An 8,629-nucleotide genomic window follows, 5' to 3' on the forward strand; every position below is an offset into this window, starting at 1 on the left:
TGCACTTAGTGGTTCCCCTGGCCCCGCTAATATAAAAAGATTGAAAGGAGACCCCTAAAATTTCATCTCGTTGAGAAATTATAATTGTTTTGTGATCTAGCTGTGGGAAACTCGCTGTGAATTTGTACACAGCAGGAGTCTCTATCAGCAGTGGCTGCACTGGCAGATAATCTATTTCATTTGTGAGGAGAAATATTGTAGTGCTCACAGAGAGCCTGTCTGTATCTGTTTATAACAGAGGAGCACACAGAGGTCTAACAAGTATTTCAATCTTTTTAAGTGACAGTCATGTTATTTTTAAGGGAATTAAATTTCAAAATACAATTTTTAATGTGCAAAGATGACTATGAATAAGATATTTGGTGTAAAAGTGTAAACACCGTGGCACTTTCGACATTTATATTTGAATTTTTTGGGGGTTTGTTTGAGTGGTCCGACAGCTTATTTGATTTGAACAAACCCATAATGGACATAAACAAGACCTCAAATCATGCAGCATATGGAAAAGTACTGTGCTTTTACAAAAGAAAATTCCAGCAAGGATGCATTAAATTGGTCAAGGGAAAGTAAAACTATTTGAAATGCTACAAAAGATTCATGTTTCAAATAAATGCTCTTTGAACTTTCTATTTTCAGCACAACTGTTTTCAACATTGATAAAAACTAAGAAATGTTTCTTGAGCGCCAAATCATCATATTATAATGATTTATGAAGAATCATGTGACACTGAAGTCTGGAGTAATGAGGCTTAAAATTCAGCTTTTCCATTAAAGTAATAAATAACTGTTACGGCTGGTGTGGTAAACAACACACACGAGTGGGAAAATACTCGAGGAAGTCTTTAATATTGATCGCTAGAGACACAAGCATAGGAGAAATACATTAAACATATCAACCTAAATGTAAACGACAGCCAACACTGAACTGAGGAAACTAAGTGGTTAAATACAAAGGGAGTAATCAAGGGAGAACTGGTGTGGAACTAATTACAAACCATGACAACAGATGAACAAACCAGAACTAATTCCCGGTACACATCATACGATTTCGGGGTGTCCCAGACCAAAGATGACCAATCTGGCGATTTCTGTGGTCGTGGATCCTAAACGGTGGTCGTACGTCGTACAGTGAGAGAGGTTCAAAGACGGCCGTTGTCACGGACTTGGGACCAAAGATAGCCAGCGATCATTTTCTGACAGTGTCAGAAATTTAGCATGATCATCTCACAGTGCTTTTGCTGCTACAATCTACATCTACTGACTAGCCAATAAAAATGCAACATGAAATTGATATTGATCAAAGCTACATGGCACTAAAACATACAACTATTTATCTCAAGCTCCATTTGCAAGTTGGCCTCTTTTCCCTAGCCATGACCACGTCCATATTCTCCTCTTTTCTTCAACACACATAGCGCACAATTGCCAAAGTGTGATTCATCTGGCTCTATCTGTTTACCGCTAGAGCATGCTGGTGACGTTTTATTCTTCTATGCTAACTTGCATCATAGCCATATGATTCAATAGGTGTCCTACATACATGTCATACCAAAGTTTATTAGATCCAGTGTGATTTGTAATGATCTTATAGGATTTTTCAAAATCACACTAGGCATAAGGCAAAATGGAGACAATGAAAACCAAACTAAAAAGGCATGCACATTTGAGTATTAAATTTGTAATATGGCACAATATAACTGTTTTAAAGCAACACCATGTAACTTTTCAACCTTCATAATATATTTCCAAGATCCTTGTGATGGTACATCAACTCACAATAGGTTGAATGACACGTCTGCCATAGCCTGACAGGGTCTGTATCGCTTTTACTGGCACTATGTAACTTCGGGGTTCGGGTAGTAACCAGAGCACAAAAAGAACTACAAAATTCGACTGCTTTACGGCATACATCACTTCCCCCACCACTTCGTCAAATTTGGACGTGAGAGGCCAACCAGCGTTTGTTTTCGGCTTTCGTGCGTATGTTTTTGTCATGGGGGTTGTTTACACCTGGCCACTTCATGCGTTTTCTCAGATCGGATAGCTATCCGATCGTGAAAAGTCCAGGTTTAAATGCCCTCCGAAACGCATTTGAGACGGATTTGAATCCGATCCCTCAAACCACTTCAGGAGGAGATCTGAGACGCATTCCAGACGAAACTGGACAAGTGTAAATGCATATGGTTGTTGAAACCACATATGCAAATTGTACTCCTCCCAAAAATGCAAATTTTTTTTTTTTTTTAAACGTGTGAGAGCGTGTTATAGGCTATATGTTATATCCAGATATGACGACGCGCTGGAACACGCATCACCGCAGATGAGCAACTGCATCAAGCCAACGTGCAAACTAGCAAATCAAAGTGAAACTAAGTCGCAGACGATTAACACACAATCTTCATCATTAAAACTAAAGAAACGAAATGATCTTACCAGGGCTGTTACTGCTCTCTCTTATTGCGGTCTTTGATTTTGAAATTTTAGCTGATGATCTATAAAATGCAGCTCATATCTGTTGCTTTCGGTGACGTGCACTCCATTAAATCTGCATGTAGCGCGAGAATTGAAGATCGAATTTAAAGGACAAATCCAGTGAAAAATGAACCTAGGGGTAATTAACACATGGTTACCGAGTCGATCGTTCCCTGAGATGCGTTTTCATGATAATCGAATATAAAGTGTTTTATCTTTAAAAACAGATTAGCTCATAACAATAGTATATGGGGCACAGAGTAAGTAAAAGTAAACCGAAGAACAACCAAACCGAAGCATTGAGAACTTTGTAAGTGTACAGCCAGTTTAATAAGAAGATACTTTATAAAGACAGTACATTACGCGTTTACATGCAGGATCCATTTTGGAAAACAGTCTCGACTAATCGAGTCACGAACGCCGTGCTACATTAGATTTCACTATGCGTAATTCCTATCGACCAGCTCACTTAGCGCGGCGTTCGTTGCTCGACTAGTCGAGACTGTTTTCCAAGATGGATCCTGCATGTAAACGCGTAATGTACTGTCTTTATAAAGTATCTTCTTATTAAACTGTCTGTACACTTACAAAGTTCTCAATGCTTCGGTTTGCATGTATGGACCCTCATTATGCTACCGTGTTAGTGTGAGACTATTTTGAGCCTTGTTAGTGGTATTAACTAGCGATTTACTTTTACTTACTCTGTGCCCCATATACTATTGTTATGAGCTAATCTGTTTTTAAAGATAAAACACTTTATATTCGATTATCATGAAAACGCATCTCAGGGAACGATCGACTCGGTAACCATGTGTTAATTACCCCTAGGTTCATTTTTCACTGGATTTGTCCTTTAAATCCGTTTAGCAAAAATACATTTATGTGACCAGGTGTAAATGGAATCGTTTTGATAAATCAGATAGCTATGCCTCACGAATTAGTTTGCCAGCTGAACTCAGGTGTTGTGAGGTGTATTTATCACGTAGTCCTGAGGGATATCAGACAACGCCTTTTGATGTTGATTCCTGCGATTATCATGAGAACAGCTTTCAATATCTCACATAATTATCAGGACATAAATATGCCTAACGTAGAGGTTGTATAGTGTAAACGAGCACAATTTGCAAACTATTATGATAAATTGCAATAATCATGTCTAATGACATCATAACGGCCAATGTTATGAAATAATGCGCGGTACATTTAACTTAATTGATGTTATCTGGCATTTTGTAATGTTTACATTCCAATAAAAACAACACAAATTAAATTATACAGTAGGCCTAGACTATAGACTATTTACTTGTGATTTAGCTGCAATCATGTAAAAACGTTATAATATAGGCTAATATATTTACGACAGTGCAAGTATTCCAGAGCGACTCTAGGGGTCGCTGTTTGACAAAAACACAATTTCTACTTAGTGTGGCTTTAACTGTATTTTTATTAAAAAATATATATATATAAAATCCCAAACGTTTGAATTGCAATGAAACTTGTAATTTTCTAACCAATAAAACGTAACAATTTTGCCTGGCAAATGAAACGGGTAAAAAAAAAAAAAAAAAAAAAAAGTCCGATCTACAGAAACCTGAGTATCATAGAAAGTGGATAGTGGCACTTAAAACAGCTTAATAACCACCTAAACATGCCCTAGAATCCTCCCAGAATACCCTAACACCATTGCAATGCACCAAAAAGTAACTATCTCAGAATACCTTAGCAATCCCATAGCAAAGCCTTAGCAACCAGACAACAACACATTGAGAATCCATCATGCAAAGTTTTTGCATCGGCAAGCACAGCTCACATTTTCATCAGCAAATGTAAATAGAGTTATTTTTGCATTTCTGGTGCCGCTAGTGGTGCAGAAATGACACCCTTCACCTTGAAGAAGATGATGCCAAATATAATTACATCAGCATCATCCATCATGCCGCTTCTATAGTTGTAATCCTCTTTTAGCTCATAGAACTGCTCTAATAAATGCCTTGCGTTTCATTTCAATGACCTGGATGATGATACTTGTGATGAGAAGTGATTGTCATATAGCAGAATTTGAAGAGCTACAATAAACTGCACGGTTCAGTTCTGTTTGATTTTTATTCAGGCGGGTCTTTATCTTCCTGCCTTTGTGTCCTCACCTCGTGGAAACTGATCCTAGCATTGGGACTCCGAGGAGCTCGAGTCACCGTGACACGGCGCTCAGCCAGAATCCATATCCACACCACCCCTCCATTTGTCCTCATATCCCACTTGACACTTTCCATGAGAACAAATACATTCTCATCTCTCTGACAATATAAAGGAAAAAACTTGTCGCTGCTGCTGGCACCATTAAAGGCTCTAAAGGAATGCTCTATCAATTAGAGAGATAAAACTTTTTTTTTTTTTTTTTTTTTACATTTTGTACATTTATGTTGTGCTATTTAACAAAATGTACCTTTGTTTTCTGCTTTTTTGTTTAAATTTTGCAGTGAATGTGAATTTTATAAATTAGAATTTTAGCCATTTAACAAAACTAAACATTCTGTATACCTCATTTATATATTACATATATTATAAAGTGTTATAATTACACTCCAAATAATTATTTAGTTTATTTAGATGATGTTTAGTTGGAAATAAACAAAGATTATTGGAGTAGGCTATACACTTTACAAGAATATGGCAAAACAATCGCATGGCAGTTCGTAACCATTTTACGTTTTGGCGAATTGGTGGCTACTTCGTGCGATCTGATTCGTATGTTCTCGTACAATCTGCTTACGCCCCAAGTATGTTTAGTGGTGGACCTTCATGCTTACTTTTTTCTAATAATCCTATATTTTTCACATTGTGCGAAATCATACGAAATCGCCACCTCGTAACATGTTTTTCCTGTGAGATCAGGTTGAAAATAATGTTTCAGTAAAGTTTGATTCAATGTGTTACTTGCCACTGCTTAATTAATTGTGAAATTTAGCAATTTCTGAATGAAAATGTAAATCCGCATTTTTTTTTTTTAAATATAGGGTTTCAGATGAAGAAGAAATTCATGACTTCAAATTTGTGGGTGAGTCGAATTTATTTTCTGTGGAAACCTCTGATATGGATTTTCCACTTTGAAACGGGTTGAATAAAGCAGTAATATAGACTGAGTATGCTGGCTCTTTAGATTGCAGATATTTGTCAATGGGTCCAGAAACATTGAACTGAGTGTGTGTATTTAAAATTGACCTAGAGGTCATGGGTCCGCTTATACAGTGAGGGACATAAAACACAGGGCTGATATTGATCCATGTGTGCGTCTCAAACCGTTAGTATGTTTCTTGTCACAGGCGGTATATTAGCTGCCATGTCAGTTGCCTTCATTCACACATTTATTGCAAATCTGAAATTGCTGCAGTTTTGGATTGATTCCAGACACCCAAATGCTGTACAGGATCACTGTAATTATCACTTGAGAGCTGTGAGCCCTTTGCTTTTATGCTCCAGGATTTTTAAAGCACAGACAAGATGATCAACAGTCTAATTTACTTTCTCAATTTCACCCATCAAAATTAAATAAACCCAGAGAAACTTGATGTGTAAAAATGACTAGAAAGCTCAATAAGTGGATGTACTAGACTAATACATATCGTATGCCAATCAAGTTAGCCAATCGAGTCAGATGTGGATATTTCCCAGTCTGTCATATTACCATTCTGTGAGTTGATTAAGAAAATAAAGTCTGGCACTAAAAGTGACCTTTTCATATTTGCTAAAACTTTCATTCAGATGTGCTTAACATGACATTACGAAAAGGTCATTGTTAGATTGGAGGCATAAATACCTTTATCCTAGATTTTCAGGAACTTAATGAAAATAACCTTTGTGTTCCTCTGCTTTGAGCTTTAAATTATGAAGCCAGACATTTCTTAAAGAGACAGTGCATCTGTCTGTGTGTGTGTGTGTGAGTGTGTGTTTGTGTGTGTGTGTGTGTGTGTGTGTGTGTGTGTGTGTGCGCGTGTGTGTGTGTGTGTGTGTGTGACACCGTGTCCTAACTACACACGACACGATAAGATTCCAGCGACAGGCAGTGTGTCTGTCCACACTAGACGTGACGTGACTGTGAGACGTCACAACGTCAATCAAAAATCACAGCCAATCAGAAGAGCGTGTGGGAGGGGTCTCTCTGTGAAAGCGCACTGATGTACCGCACTCGCATTGAAAATGGGACATAATCAAATTGACAATCAAATCAATAACATTATTAAAAATCAAAACATTAACAAAACATACTTGGTGACTAATTTTGTTATGAAGTTGTTTGTTTGCATGGAATTCACAGTTTGAACGCTATATTATTTTCTTTCAAAATCTGAGGTAAATTATCCATTATCGCTTTCATTGTGGCTATTAAAGTAATGCACAGTGATCTTTTAACTAAAAATAAATAATTTGTACACATAACCAGTGTCCAGAGGTGTAATAGTCCAGGGGTCAGAAAGTAAAAGTCCTGCCCCACTCCTGTTCCAACCCTGACACAACTAAGCAGAAAAAAATAATAATCTGTAAAGTAGTTTATTTCATAGTAACTTAAAATTGCTCAGCACAACATTTTTACATCAACCTTTTAAAAGACCACACTAATGTGCTTCAACATAGCCTTTACAAAAAAAAAAAATAAAAAAAAAAATCAAACAACAATAGTAGACAGTAGTCCAGTAGTTTTTAGTTTGTGACAAAAACTTGGAAAATATATATGAGCAGTATGCTGCAAAATTGTTTTTGTTCAAATGTGATGCTGTAAACAGTATATTTGGTTGTGCACATGGGAGAAACTGGGTGTAAACCTTCAACACATTTTGAACATCAATGAAATATTGAATAAGATTAAACTACGCAAACATGTAGTAATGTAGTCTTCAGAACAAAGTGTTTGTGTCTGCTTGGGTGTCTGTCTGTGTGAGTGGTCTGTATGTGTCTACACGTGGGTGTACCTCTGTGTGTGTGTCTGTACTAGGGGTTGCACGACTACTAATTTCTGCTAGTCGATTTCTTATCAAAACAATACTCGAGTTACTCGACTACTCGTGGTTCATGCTACTGTAAATGAAAAGACATGAAATAGCTAGATCTTATCAATAAACATTTATTAATTCATAGCCTAATGCAACAATTACATAAGTAAACTCTCAAAACATTATAATTATGACATTTCATTTTAAAATTTTCATGTTTCGGACGTCTGCTTATAGGAGCCGTTCACATATCGTGTCTTTTTCGCGCTCAAGGTCGTTATTTAAAATGTAGGCGCGCGGCGAGCGCGCTCATAATGGAAGCAACGTGGTGCGCTAGTTTTTCCAGGCGCGCCGATGCCACGGCGAGATGAAAACATCTCAACTTTTCAGAATGCCTCAAGCGCACCGCAGGTCATGTGACAAAAACCAATCAGCTTCGGCCTTTCCGTAACATCATCGAAAGCTCGGCCGAACAGCTGATCGTAGCTGTACAGTGCATGTTCCCACACGTTTTTAGACGCAACATGTGAACGGCCTCTTGCAGAGTTGGTCAATAGGCCTATGTCACGAAAAAATTGAAGACCGGAAGCACGTCTTTTAGTAGGGATACGGATCTTCCGGTTAGCTTTTTACAATGGCGGAGTCCGATAGATACCGCTGGACCAAACCTCTCCGCAACCTGCCTGAAGTCAAATAAGACGATGTGGTTCGGATGGTAAATGAAAACTCTCAAGTGGAAACGTCAAAACTGAGGAAACAACACTACAACAACAGCTGCAGGTGAAGCCTGCCATTGTTGTTATAGCTCTACCCGTTCGCCAGTAAGGTAAACATTTCTATAGTAACAGCGAGTTGGACCAATCAGCAGACGTTGCTGCTACGCTTAGGATTGTGGGTAGTGTAGTTTTTTTTCATAAGATCGCGGATAAAACATGTTTTTCTTAAAACAAGGTTGATTTCATACGAACTTATAGCTTCTACAGGAGCAAAAACCTTCGTTTCTCAACCTCATAGCTCGTGGTCAGTCTACCAGTTTAGTTTAGACATTATGGCTGATAATCTAAATCCTTATAGAGAAATACTGTTGACCGGAAGTTCTGAATCCCTACTCCGCGTTCCGGAAGCAGGAAGTGTGACATAGGCCTATTACAATATTTTTGTCATCCTTGATG

The sequence above is a fragment of the Leuciscus leuciscus genome (genome assembly GCF_965113295.1).
Source record: "Leuciscus leuciscus genome assembly, chromosome: 1".
Classification (NCBI taxonomy): domain Eukaryota; kingdom Metazoa; phylum Chordata; class Actinopteri; order Cypriniformes; family Leuciscidae; genus Leuciscus; species Leuciscus leuciscus.